This window comes from Dreissena polymorpha, chromosome 12 (genome assembly GCF_020536995.1).
Source record: "Dreissena polymorpha isolate Duluth1 chromosome 12, UMN_Dpol_1.0, whole genome shotgun sequence".
Lineage (NCBI taxonomy): Eukaryota > Metazoa > Mollusca > Bivalvia > Myida > Dreissenidae > Dreissena > Dreissena polymorpha.
Window position 1 is genome coordinate 27189755 of NC_068366.1, and position 14293 is coordinate 27204047.

General features: G+C 35.7%; 2 long non-coding RNA genes across 2 annotated transcripts; both read left to right on the forward strand.

Moving 5' to 3' along the window:
• Positions 1 to 2909: 2909 nt before the first annotated feature.
• LOC127853964 (uncharacterized) lies at positions 2910 to 5419 on the forward strand. The gene is made up of 3 exons (XR_008036814.1): positions 2910 to 3851; positions 4489 to 4634; positions 5048 to 5419. It is a non-coding gene; the product is annotated as an uncharacterized LOC127853964 (long non-coding RNA).
• A 161-nt stretch (positions 5420 to 5580) lies between these two features.
• LOC127854102 (uncharacterized) lies at positions 5581 to 10784 on the forward strand. The gene is made up of 3 exons (XR_008036919.1): positions 5581 to 7500; positions 7681 to 7746; positions 8013 to 10784. It is a non-coding gene; the product is annotated as an uncharacterized LOC127854102 (long non-coding RNA).
• The last annotated feature ends 3509 nt before the right edge of the window (positions 10785 to 14293 follow it).

A 14293-nucleotide genomic window follows, 5' to 3' on the forward strand; every position in this document is an offset into this window, starting at 1 on the left:
GTGAGTTCCATTGGATCACAGTTCTTAGGTAGAATGAGAATTTTTATGATTCATTTGAGGTTTGTATGTGTCGAAAGCAATGGTTACTGCTGAGTCTGGATCGACGGTCAACAAGAACAAGGAGGTTATTTGGAGAAGTGATGGCAACTACATGGTAAATAATTGTATAGAGCATGATGAGACTGATTTTTGTTCTGCGTGTTTCAAGAGTGGGCAAATTCAGGTTGTCTATCATATAAGTTACTGAGCTTGTGTTGTAATATGATTATAGGTGCTACCTAATTTACGGGCAAAAGCTTTTTAAGTTTTTTTGATAACCATGTATTATTAATAAATATATGGACATGATTGTGTTCAAAATATGATAATTGTTGCAATAATTTAGTAATGCATCCAAAAAAAATCAATCTTAAAACGAGTTACATGTTCCAAGCTTGAAGATCTAGCATCTTATATATATATTTTTTTCTAGCCACAGGAATTTATAGCTGGTTCGGTGTCTGTGGTATAGTGGATGGGGTGTCTGCTAACTGGCTTAGTCACTGGGAGGTCTCTGTATTGATCCTTTAAGTGGGAGCATTCTTTAGATAACCCTAAAGACATACTATGGCGTACCATTTGGGTTGAAAGTCAAGAAGACCTACACGTTAAAAAGAGAAATGTACGTCGAAGTACAATAATTGTACGTCGACATGAATATAAAATACACTTCGAAGTATATATTTGTACGACAAAGTACAATTTGTACTTGGACATACATGTTTGTACTTCTACTTACACATTTTCTGAACAGCCAATCAAAACACTAGTCTCTTGAGCCGCTTTTCCTTCAGATTTATTCATAATAAATGTTTAAAATCTTTTTAGTTGAGGACAAAATGAATAAAAATATCAGAATGGCAAAATAACGTCACATAGAAGTTTCAAGTATTTAATGCATTGAAATAGATTATATACAAATTTGAAGAAGATTCAATTGTTACCTTTTTAAAATTAAAATTGTTCAGCATATTGTGTGTCTGAAATGATCATGCGGGGCGGAGTATCACGACCGTCCAGCGCATTACTGTGTTGGAAATTCCCAACGGTAACCAGTTACCAAGCATTAATGGGATAAATAATGTATTATAAACTCCCCGTTGGTGGTATTTGTGATAACCATAACTTGCATAAGTCAGAGGTTAATTCCGCCACGCCAGGTCAATAAATACGCACAATATCTATGAGTTAGCGGTCGATAGTCGCATAATTTGGTATAAATTATAATAATAATAATGTTAAATAAATACGCACAATATCTATGAGTAAGCGGTCGATAGTGGCATAATTCGGTATAAATAATAATAATAATAATGTTCAATGTCAAAAACCTCTAAAAGCAACAGACGTAAGGTGTCTTCTGATTGGCTAACACTCAAGGGTCGGTGAAAATTAAACGTCGAAGTACATTTCTCGATCTACTTAGTAGGTCTTGTAGACTTTCGACGTCATGGTACTTCATATAGACACTAAGTACTGGTCCTACCCAGGAAACAGTTTGTTTCATCAAATGTCTCAATTAAACTTGACAGCTTGCTAAAGCAGTTGCATTTAGCATACAGTACACTGATTTAACATAATCAAAATCATGTGATGTGTCAAATCAATTTTGATTGACAAATTTGACAGGATTTTTGTTTAATCCAATAAGTTTTAGACTGTCAAATAACACACACTACGTATTGAAAGCCATACCTGGAGCTTTCGTCTGTATATCACTGACTTCATCAGAAGAATGATTTCTACTGTTGGGAAACGTTAACACCACTTATTGTCTTCTTATTTATTATCAATGTATAATTATGTGTAACAGCATAACAACATACTTGATTCGCAATTAAAATATTTAATAAATACAGGTATCTTGCAGGTTTCTAATTTTCTTTCGCAAACTTTTGTTGAATAGTTTAAATTTTGTCGCCACTAAAAAACTAGCCATTTTGAAGCAATTCTAAAATCACAGTCTAAACTGCATTCACTTAGCTCTATAGTTACAATTTGAATGCAAATATTAGAATGCATCATGTTATATCATCCATTTTTTTATATTTAAACATTCAAATAACACATAACATAGTACATATATAAAAAGGTATGTGGTATTGTGTGGAGATACAAAACACTTCACATCATTTATTTGCACATAAAATAATAGTTACAAAATAAGTAAAACTAAAACACAATCATCAACCTACATTTCAAGAATATTTACGTATATGAAATTACAAAGTGGTGTTATTGTATTACCTTTTACAAAATTAACATTGCTGGTTTTGTACTAGCCATAAAACATTTATCATGGATTAACAAGTAACAACCAATTTATTAATTACACAATAGAACGGAAATCATATTAATTACATTATGCATTTACTAAACAAGCTATTTGCTACTGTTTAGAATTACACTATCTTACTAAAAATGATCACAGGTACTTAGTGCTTTTACATACTTGTGGTAAGTTTTGTATTACTAGTTTGACAATTATCGGCAGACACTTGTCGATATACAGACAAAATTTGCATGGGGACTTTCTTTTTTTTCAGCATAATTGCCTTCAAATTGTTAATTTAACAACCCTTTGACATTGTTTGCACATCTGATCTTATTATACAATAGCTGATTTTGGTTTATAGATAGACATATATAGACTATTCAAAGTTCTATAAAAGTTCACACATGTTCCATCCAAGTAAACAAGCAAAACCAATAAAGATCACCACAGATAATAACTGTGTGTATAGCTTGGAAATTTGATAGTTCAGGAATCCCTCCTTTGTTGATTTCTGTAAACCAAAACTGTCAGTTTTGCTGGATAGAATGGCTTGTTTGATGCTCAGCTCTTGCCTTCGGCTTCGCAGAACAGCTTCTAAAAACGGAAAACCAACAAATATCTTAAAATTTGATCAATAATGCAGACAATTTATAAATGTCTTGTTTTTTGTTGATTTCGAATCTGGAAGATTTTTTACGTAAGATTGTAGTACGAAAATCCAACGGTATCGGATTTTGTGGTTTTAGGCCTAAACTAATTATAGTGATATGTAACCTTTCGGGATATCGGTAAAGTGCGAGCAGACGAGGTGTAAATACGTTAAAACTTAAAGCTAAAAGACTAAAACGTTAGATCGGAATATCTTTAAATTTTGTGAATAAATGTGTTTCTGGTGGATAACAACGACAACTTACCAGAATATTGCTCATAATCACACGTAAAACGTCTTTCTGAGACATTGTGTACACACCGGTCTTACTCACAATAACGAAGTGACGTCACCATCTATGTATAGAATGCTTTCTGAGAGCAATGTGTCACACCGGTCTTACTGACAATAACGTAGTGACGTAACCATTTATGTATAGAATGTTCTGAGAGCGAATGAAAATGCGTCACATATTCTGACAAATAAACAGTAGGGTGTCGTTATTGAAATACCGCGAGAATACTGGAAGAACAGAGATGCCAACTATAAAGTTTAAAACAAATAATTTTTTAACAAGCGTTTGTGATTTGTCAGGATAATAATAACAATAAGATATCGAAAAGATCAAAGCAAATAAATTCGACAGAAATCTGAGATTCGGCAATATATTAAAGACGGGTTATGTTCACTTAAATTGTGTTTGGTAAAGACTGTAACTATAGGTAGTGAACCAGTCTTCGGCTTATACTCACTGAAGAAGAGCATTCAGGGGAGATAATTGAGAAATGACTTAATTCTGGAACGGTTGCGAAGAAAAACAAATAATGCGAGAATATTTGGTGCGATTCGCTACACAATTATGATGTCATTGATATAACTTTTCCTGAGGTATGTATTTACATGTGATTTAGCATATGTCAAAGTGTTTTGGATTTGTTCAAGGCCATAAATAGCATCGCGAAAATGTCGCGTGGCAAATTTTTTTGAGACGTATCCATATGTGGTTTTCTTATGTAATTTTATGTCTAAATTCCCATATGTATGAACGGTCAACGCCCGCTTCGCGGGCTTTTGCCCGTAATATATCTGTGTGTTACGAATCTGGCTGCACGTCTTTTATTTTGGTTCCCGTCGTACTAATACTAGTACTTTAGTACTTCAGGCAACCGTGGAAAATGGCGGCGCACTTCGTATGTATTAATAATCGTAAAAATATTCAAGTTTGAAGTAAGTGAAAAACCTTCAAGCTTTTGTTAAGGTTTATTTATAGGTATCGATCCGTCAATTTTTTTTTTTCGAATCACTTATGATTTATATTTTAAAAATGATATATGTCATGTTTACCCAATTCGGACACAGCGTCTTTCGGATAATGAATGTGTACACAATCGAACAAGAGAATAGCTGTTCAATGTACCTAATGTATATGATGTATATTTTTGTATGGTCAAATAAATAATAAATTGCAATAGCATTCCAACGTAGACTTGTACATAGAATAATATTAAATGGGTTTATATTGTAGGCCATTAATCATTGCAGTGGATTGGCTATGGATATCAGATAGCCAGGCAAAAACTGGGCAGTTATTTTTATGCTGGGGAGAGTGCAGAACCTGAAAACGCACGAGTCGTCATGTTCCATTCTTCTATGGAAAAGGATTCTGGAAAGGTTAGTTTAAATAGTTTTACTTCGTAGTATTGGAGGCTGAAGTTGAACGACAACAACAGTGGAGATAGCAGAACTGTTAACATGTTTTTTTTAATCGATACGTGCGGTTAGTTTAAACCTATTTTTTAGCTTGATTGCTTGAAAACCTTAGGGTTATCTAGACACTCTCGAGTCCGTTTCCTGGGAAGAACCAGTACTTGGTTTTTATGGAGGAGATAATGAGAACGCTCCCCGAGTAGGGATCAAACCCACAAACTCCCTATCGCTAGGCGGACACCACATCCACTACACCATCGCGACCTTTAAGTGCTGTTAGTCAGTTATGATGCAAACAACCATAATTTACAACCTTGTTTAAATAATATTACAATGATATAAAAAAAAACTAAAAATAGAGTTTGTTGTATTTTCAGCTGAAGGAGGTAATTCTTTCCAGTTTACAAAAGCCGATTTCAGAATGCCCCATTCAACTCATATTTTCAACAGTGGCCCTATGCATGGGAGTGGATCTCCAACATGTGCAGAGGGTTATTCATGCTGGTCCACCCACGTCACTTGAAAGTATGTTTTATTTCAACATTTAGCAATGAAGGGATTTATCACATTTAAGTTATTACTTATTAATTTACAAGTAATTTTTATGAGACCCTGGGTTATACTTATATTAAATTTCATTAAAACAACTTCTAGATTATCAGATACATGACATAAATTTGCTCTGCATTTATCCAGGATCATGTACTGTTCCATTCCTTATTTGAGAAACATAATAATTATTATAAGTATAACTGGATTTGCGATATATATATATATATATATATATATATATATATATATATATATATATTATCAGTATCATTACTGTCGGATTAAATTACAACTTGCCAAGAAAGGGTAAATACTATAATAAATCCATGTATGTTGATTATCTCAAGTTATTAAAACATGCATAACAGGATACCTTGCATTAGATCTAATCACAAAAACAGCAACATTGATTTTAACTTTGTTAAATTCATAACAATATTTGATCAGAAATATGATTTAAAATTATTTCTTTCTCTCTAGACTCTTCGGAGATTGTAGTGGAGTGTGTGTTGGTGTGAATGTGTATCACATCTTTTCACGTACATGTGGTCTAAGCCGAACATAATTGGCATCCTCTCACTTCTCTTACTCAGTCTATCGTCCTGCTGTATGTAAGATTGATAAATTCTCTGAAATGTTTACATGTATAGGTGAAGGAATTTATATACCATTGCCTTTATTTACCAATGCATGTCATGAACACAGCCTCTGACCCACTACAGCCTACAAAACAAAACATAACACGGATCATACGTATCAATCTACGGTCTGTGTGTCTTAATTTGTATCGAGCGCATCGGGATTGTATCCCATATAGCCATCGCCACAAGAAAGACGTGTAAGTTGGTTACAGGGGATAGTGCAAGATACAGGAGACGACCCCTTCCAGAGGTGACCCTGGGTCTTTTAGTGCCAGGCGTACAGCACCTAGTACAACGCACCTCTGTTTAACGTCTCATGCGAAAGACGAGTTTTTCAAAACACATGAAAATGTTTTGTCAAATACTCACATTAACAACTGAATGTTAAAGTATATAGATCCTGGAAGTGTGAACATATTTTTAACACATAAAAAAAATTAATGTCAAACTTGAATCCGGCTTTGGTTAAACATTGCGTTATTTAAGTATATCCGAAATCCGTTCTCTCCGAAATATAGCCATATATCATATTTCTATGTATTGAGGTTAGACGTTAAAAGCAAGAAAAATCAATATCGCCAAAATATTAATTATAATAAAACGTACCGATTTTCACAATGTGAACTCCTTGCTCCGAAAATAAATTAATTGTCCATTTTAAAGAACACACTGGCTGCCGCCATGAATCATGTATGCCTGACCCAATAAAAAGCGTCAGGGGTAGGTAATCCAGACTATACGTCTTTGTACTTTTTTCCAGTGGATTTATTTGAACTTTTGTATGTGGGTCCCAGACAGTTGGGGAGTATTCTAATGTAGGCCTAACTATTGATTTGTAAGCCAAATCATTAACTTTTGATGACCTAATTTTTAAGTTGCGTCGAAAAAATACTAGTGCCTGGTTTGCATGATTACCTGTTGTTAATATGTTTATCCCATTTGAGGTCCCTTTGGAGCGTAAGACCTAGTTATTTCGCGTGATTTACTTTTTAAAAGATGTGCTCATGAAGATTATATGAAAAGATGTTAGGTTTTCTTTTTTGCGTAATACTGAGGATGATGCATTTTCAGGGTGGAATTTCGTAATTCTGTCCTGTTCACATTGACCAGCAGCTTTAATATCTACCTGGAGGTATCGGGCGTCGGAAAAGTTGTCGATATTTTTGTAGATGATGACCATCTGGAACAATTCTTAGAGAGCTATGTTTCATGTATTCAGCAACGGCATTTATATAGACGGAACTAAGATGGGCCCCAAGACAGTTCCCTGTGCTACTCCGAAGGTTACAGGTACCTTGTATGACATGGTTCCCTCCAGGCAGCAGCATAGGTTCTATAGTGACCATGTCGTATTTTACCATACTTTATAATAATTATGTCGGTCGAGTTCACTCCACCTTTAAATGATACGAGACCGGTATCTACGCTCGAGCGATCATTTCTATTGTTAATTTAACTTTGTTGTTAGTTTAAATTGATTGGTTAGTAACTTGTGTAGGTATCCTCGAGGAGTTATCCTCGAGGAGTGTAGTGATGTATAAATCATATTGACCACGGAGTTCAGAGCGGGAAGACGCATTCTTCAGGCATTTATTTCACGTACAGAATTCGTTAGTTTTATCTACTTTCTTAAACAGGTATGTTCAAGTATTTGTCTATTTGCTCGGTTCATTTGTCACAGATTTCACGTATTTCTTCTACGTGTAATTCTCTTATATTTCGACCTAAAGTTGTAGTGTTCGATCTTAGGTATAGTTGCTATTTTAACATTTTATCACTATTCTTTGTTTGCACTGTTTCACGTTATCCACTTACAGTTTCACCAATGGACGAACGAGACATGATTGTGTGAGTGAAGAGAAAGTATTCAGAACCACATTTTGGTAAGTGAGCTGTATGATTTGTGTACGTGATTATGTAATGATGTTCATTGCAAATGTTATCTGTGTTATGTATTTCTGTGTAGTGTAATTGTATTCTGCATGTTCTGTAATGTTTATATTTATAGAACATGCATTTTATGTGAAATGGTATTTTTCTATATCTGCTATGTTAATGTAAATATGGCCATTATATTGAATTAGCATTTATGTTTTATCTAGTCGTGTATTATGCATTCTATGAAATAATGCTCTATCATTATTTTCAGATTGCGGAATCTCTTTCCTCAGGAGTTACTTCAGTATTGCGTTATAACGTTTATGATCTGTGGTGAACTAGTTAAATATTTAAAATACATATATATAGCTTTAATCTTCCCCCCTGAACTCTGGGTTACACTATTTGATAGGAAGTCAGAAATCCAGAAGAAAGCATTTGTGTTAATTCCATAGTATTTAAGTTTGTATAAGATGTGAGTTACTTTATCGAAAGCTTTAGCAAAATCCACAATGATGATGTCAGTTTGTATACCTTGATTATTTGAATGGGTTAGGTTTTGGATGAATGATATCAGTTGTCATTCGCAAGAAGGGTAAGATCTAAACCCGTGTTGGAGGTCATATAAAATACTATTATATACTATTGTACACAATATATTATTTTATCCAGGTGAGACGTGATAGGCTAGCGATGACATGTTCAATTATTTTACTGTAAATGCATGTAGGTGATGCGATATTAGCCTTTAATTTATAGCATTATGTTTGTCTCCTTTTTTATACAGTTGGCATACATGTAATTGTATATTTCCAATCAGATGTATTTTTTTCAAAATACATGCAGAGACTTTTAAAAGATTACATTGCTGTCCAATTGATTGTCCGATACTAATAATGTTGCAATTAATATGAGTGTTACGTGTGTAGGGGCAAAATGTTCATTTGTCTCGAATGACAATAGTAAATCATCCCTTATTAATTATGTATGCATGCCTGTAGAAAATATGGACAATGTTATACATTGCAAAATTATTAATGATGATTGTTTCTAATCACATACCGGTGCTGGTGAAATTACTTATACCGGTGTATGAAAGCAATGACCCATTTATATACTAGAATGTTCCAAGAATAAAATGGAAAACGCAGACTAGACATGAACAAGGCCAATATCTGGTTTCTCCAGAAGACGATGGTACTCTTCGAGAACTTCAATTTCAAGCACTAGATAAATCCGAAATCGACGGTGCGTATCGAACTCTTACTAGTTCTCCTCACTCTGCCTCCAAGATATTACCCGTGACGTGAAATGAGCCGCGAATGGCCTGGTCAAGGCCATCCGCGTAACTCAAGTAATAAACAATACAAACAATACAAACATGCAAAAGCTGACTTCCGGAGACTCTACCGGTTGCACTCAAACCAGATCATGCTACAACTAGACCAGGATCTCAACAAGGCGGCTGAAATGGACAGCAAAACATTCTGGAAAATTGTTAACTCCAGAAAGTATAAAATGCGACGTACGAAAGTGCTGGAATTAATATTAATAACAAGATATAGAGGAGCGCACACGAACCTATCGAGCAATTGGGTAACTATTCCAAAATGCTATACACCCCGTCAGATAACCCTACATTTGATAACAAATGGAAACAACGCGTCGAAATTAGGGTACAAATTGTAATGTCGACGATTGAAGCCATCAAAGACTGTCCAATCGGTAAAGCCGCCGGATGTGACACCATATGCTAAGAACATTTACTTCTTGCGGTAAATATCCGTTCGCCCATCATAGCAAACGTTTTCTTAGATATGTTGCGAAAAGTTTATGTCCCAGAAGAAATGAAAAGGGTGTGATAATAACACTTCATAAGGACGATAAAATCGCAAAGACGACTCAAACAACTATCGAGCTATATCCCTGACTTCCTCTTTGTTGAAACGATAATTCTGCAACGCTGCAAGAACCAACATACTTCGCTGCTTAATGAGCAGAAGGACGGTTTACCAGAAGCAACTCAATTTCTTAATGACGTCATTTATGATGCGCGAAAGTGTGTTTTACGCCCGTGAATACAAAAGCAGCGTATTATACTTCTGCTTCCTGGACTGTCGCTAGGCTTTCGACCGGGTCTGGAACGATGGCCTTATTTACAAGTTGACTGATGCCGGCTTGGACGCCACCATGCTTCTTAATAGAGCCTAAATGTACCGGAACATCACAAGTTGCGTTAGGCAAAATTAAACAGAGGACCAAGCAGGAAAGCAAAACATCACCGATCCTGTATCTCACTTTCATTAGCGACCTTATTAAAGAACTAACGGATAGTGGTTACGGTTTAATGTATGTTCTATGTGAACATTTGTGCAACGACCGTTGCGGATGATATGATTCAGGTATCATTTTCCCGCCATGGGCTACAATGCATGATATCAATTTGTACCCTTCGCAGTTGCTGTTCGAGTATAACTCCGACAAGTGTGGCCTTTAATGACAGTGTAAGGTCTTGTCGCGAAAGAAAGTGGAATATGGGAACACAGGCACTATATGAAGTATAGGTGTACAACCACCAAGGCCACATACATATGCGACGAGCCACTTTCTTCAACCAAATTACTGAACGGCGCTAGCATCAAACTGCGAGGAACATTCCTAAACATACTAAAGGAGGTTAAAACCCACTTACACTTGAAACGTTATACCAAACAGTGGTTATACCTAAAACACACTACGGATTTAAACTCTGGAATACAGACACGCCTACGGACATTTGCCCACAGGCTTTGGTTAAACACATACAGTAATTGAAACTATCTACCAGTACTGACGTTTCACTCGCAGTGTTAGATGTTGAAACGCTCGAAACATATGTTGACGCAAGAAAACTTTTAAAGTTATGCAGTCTTCCTTGTAGATACTTGGACAAGCATGTCTTCCTGAATAGACTGACGCGATTTTTTAACTTTTTAACAATGATTTTCAATGCTAAGGATTTATGCAGGGTATATTTATAGGTTACTTCATAAGTACAATCTAAATGAATATCTGAATATGTACTTTAGCAGTGCGACCTTTGTGGAAAAAATGCAGTTGAAGAGCCTTCTCCAAAGGCACGTTACAAATCCGTAAGAAAAGCCAGGTTTTCGGAAATATTCACTCAAATACCTGGCATGTTCCCGATAATGCCGAAAGAAAGACACTCATATGTGTCTTATACAATCTCGAAATCACATCCAGAGTTGCTGCCCCATAGTGAAATCAGTGAATATAGCGGTAGGGTCTATGGTATCAAGATCATACGCGGATCAGTGCCGTAAATGGTGTTGCTAAAATTTTATTGAACACTTACTTTGTTCTGCCCTTATAATAATCTCGCATAACACGCATGATGGCACTCGTCGTTCAAACTTGCGGGGTAGACGTCTACTTACAATGGTGAAGTTTACCGCTTGAACAACAGCAGACGTATTGTTGTGTCAAACGTTCCTCAATGCAGGCGCGTCAAATTTTACAGTGCTTAAAACGTTATATCGTGGGCTTAAAGGGGCCTTTTCACAGATTTTGGCATGTTCTGACGTTTGTGATTAAATGCTTTATATTGATAAATGTATAACATTAAATTTTAAAAGCTCCAGTACACAATAAAAAGCAAAATTTAAAAAAGGAAAAAAAAGAGTAGCCCGCAGCAGGGCTCGAACCAATGACCCCCGGAATCCTGAAGTTAAAACGCATAAGCCAACTTAGCTATCCTGCCATGCATACATAAGATGTGTATTGTATGCGTTATATAAGCAATCTTCGTAGTTTCACCAATTTAAACGACAACAACAGAACTCTCCAAATTATTCAATCGTTTCGCGTTGCAACGCTTTATAATTTTTAGGTTTTTATATCGTCAAAAGTTGCATATAATGGCTGTATTAAACCATGGCAAATGTTCAGTATTTACTGTTTCCTCACAAATATCATAACTAAACCGAACATTTGCGAATCTGAAACAACTTTTTTCAATTTTGACAATTTACCAAACAGTGAAAAGATCCCTTTAAAGGATAGGTCTAACAAGAACTATCTTTAAACAAGAAGGCCTGAAAGGCCCAAAGTCGCTCACATGGGATTCAAAGGAACTGACCTGTTCTATGCAGCCCAATATGTCATTAGAACAAAATGTTCTTACCAACTTTAATGACTAGTGAACACCGTGGCAGCCCTGTTTTTGAACAGACCAGAACCATTTTCATACACATCCAAGATATCATTTAATTAAATATTCTGACAAAGTTTCATGAAGATTGATGAAGCCATATAAGGAACAAGAGCACCGCCTTGCAGGTGCAGACCGCTCATCTATTTTTCTTATTAAAGGTGAAGGGACCTATCTCAACTTCAATCACAAAGGAAGGAGGGGTAGAGTGGAGGGGGTTGTATAGTGTGGGGGTAAGGTCATTTATTACATTTTCTTCCAAAAATGCAATTTTTTGGGGGTGGGGGGGGGGGAGATTTTTGGTTGGGATGGCAGGATTTCAAAAATAAAATAATTCAAAAAAATTGTGTTTTTTAACCATGTTTAAAAAAAAGGGGGGTTCGGTTGGGGGGGGGGGTATAGTGCGAGGGTGTGGTGGCCATTTATTAGATGATCTTTAAAAAAAAATTTTTATTTTGGGGGGGGGGGGATTCGGATGGGGGGAGCTTGGGGGATGGTTTGGGTGGAGTCTATTTTGGTATGTCATGTAAGAGTTGTTTTGTCAAAGTATCAATCAAATCTAATCATAAATAAAGAAGTTATGTCAATTTTATCAAAATTTGATAATTTGACCTTGAGAGTCAAGGTCATTCAAAGGTCAAGGTAAAATTCAACTTGCCAGGTACAGTACCCTCATGATAGCATGAAAGTATTTGAAGTTTGAAAGCATTAACCTTGATACTTAAGAAGAAAGTGGATCTAAACACAAAATTTAACCATATATTCAAAGTTACTAAGTCAAAAAAGGGCAATAATTGTGTCAAAATGACAACCAGAGTTATGCAACTTGTCCTTTACTGTCCCCTTATGATAGTTTGCGAGTGTTCCAAGTATGAAAGCAATATCTATGATACTTTAGGGGTAAAGTGGACACAAAACTTTATAAAATTTTCAATTTTCTAAGTATAAAGGGCCCATAATTCCGTCAAAATGCCACTCAGAGTTACTTAACTTTGCCTGCACAGTCCCCTTATGATAAATAGTAAGTGTTGCAAGTATGAAAGCAATAGCTTTGATACTTAAGGAATAAAATGGATCTAAACACAAAACTTAACCTAAATTTTCAATTTTCTAAGTATAAAAAGGGCACATAATTCTGTCAAAATGCTAGTCAGAGTTACATAACTTTGTCTGCACAGTCCCCTCATGATAGTTAGTAAGTGTTGCAAGTATGAAAGCAATAGCTTTGATACTTAAGGAATAAAATGGACCTAAACACAAAACATAACCAAAATTTTCAATTTTCTAAGTATAAAAAGGACCCATAATTCTGTCAAAATGCACGCCAGAGTTATCTTACTTTGCCTGCCCATTCCTCTCATGATAGTTAGTAAGTGTACCAAGTTTGAATGCAATAGCATTGATACTTTATGAGAAAAGTGGACCTAAACGCAAAACTTAACCGGACGCCGACGCTGACGCCAAGGTTATGACAATAGCTCATAATTTAAAAAAAAATTAGATGAGCTAAAAATGCCCCGCCCCCTGGTGACCATGTTTTTCAAGCAACTTGAACCATTTTCGAACTTGTCCAAGATATAAATGGTACAAATCTTCTGACAAAGTTTCATGATGATAGGACAATAAATATGGCTTCTATAGTGCTAAGGTTTACTATACATGTAGCTATACAAGGAAAAATGCCACGCCCCCTTGGTGGTCATGTTTTTCCACCAACCTGAACCATTTTCGAACTCATTCAAGATACCATTGTACAAATTTTGTGACCAAGTTTCATGATGATCGGACAATAAATGTGGCCTCTATAGTGTTAATAAGGTATTACTAAAGCAATATATAGCCATATAAAGAAAAATGCCCCACCCCCTAGTGGCCATGTTTTTAAAGCAACCGAAACCATTTTCGAACTCAAGATATCATTGGTACAAATCTTCTGACCAAGTTTCATGAAAATCAGATAATAAATGTGGCCTCAAGAGTGTTAACAAGGTTTTACTATAGCCATATAAGGAAAAATGCCCCGCCCCCAGGCGGCCATATTTTTTAACCAACTGGAATCCTTTTTGAACTTGTCCAAGATATTATTCGGATGAATCTTCTGACCAAGTTTCACGAAGATCGGACAATAAATGTGGCCTCAATAGTGTTAACAAGATTTTACTATAGCCATTTATGGACAAATGCCCCGCCCCTTGGCAGCCATGTTTTTCAAGCAAACGTAATCATTTTCCAACTCATCCAAGATATCATTGAGACCAATATTCTGACCAAATTTCATGAAGATTGGACCATAAATGTGGCCTCTAGAGTGTTAACAAGGTTTTACCAAAGCCATATATAGC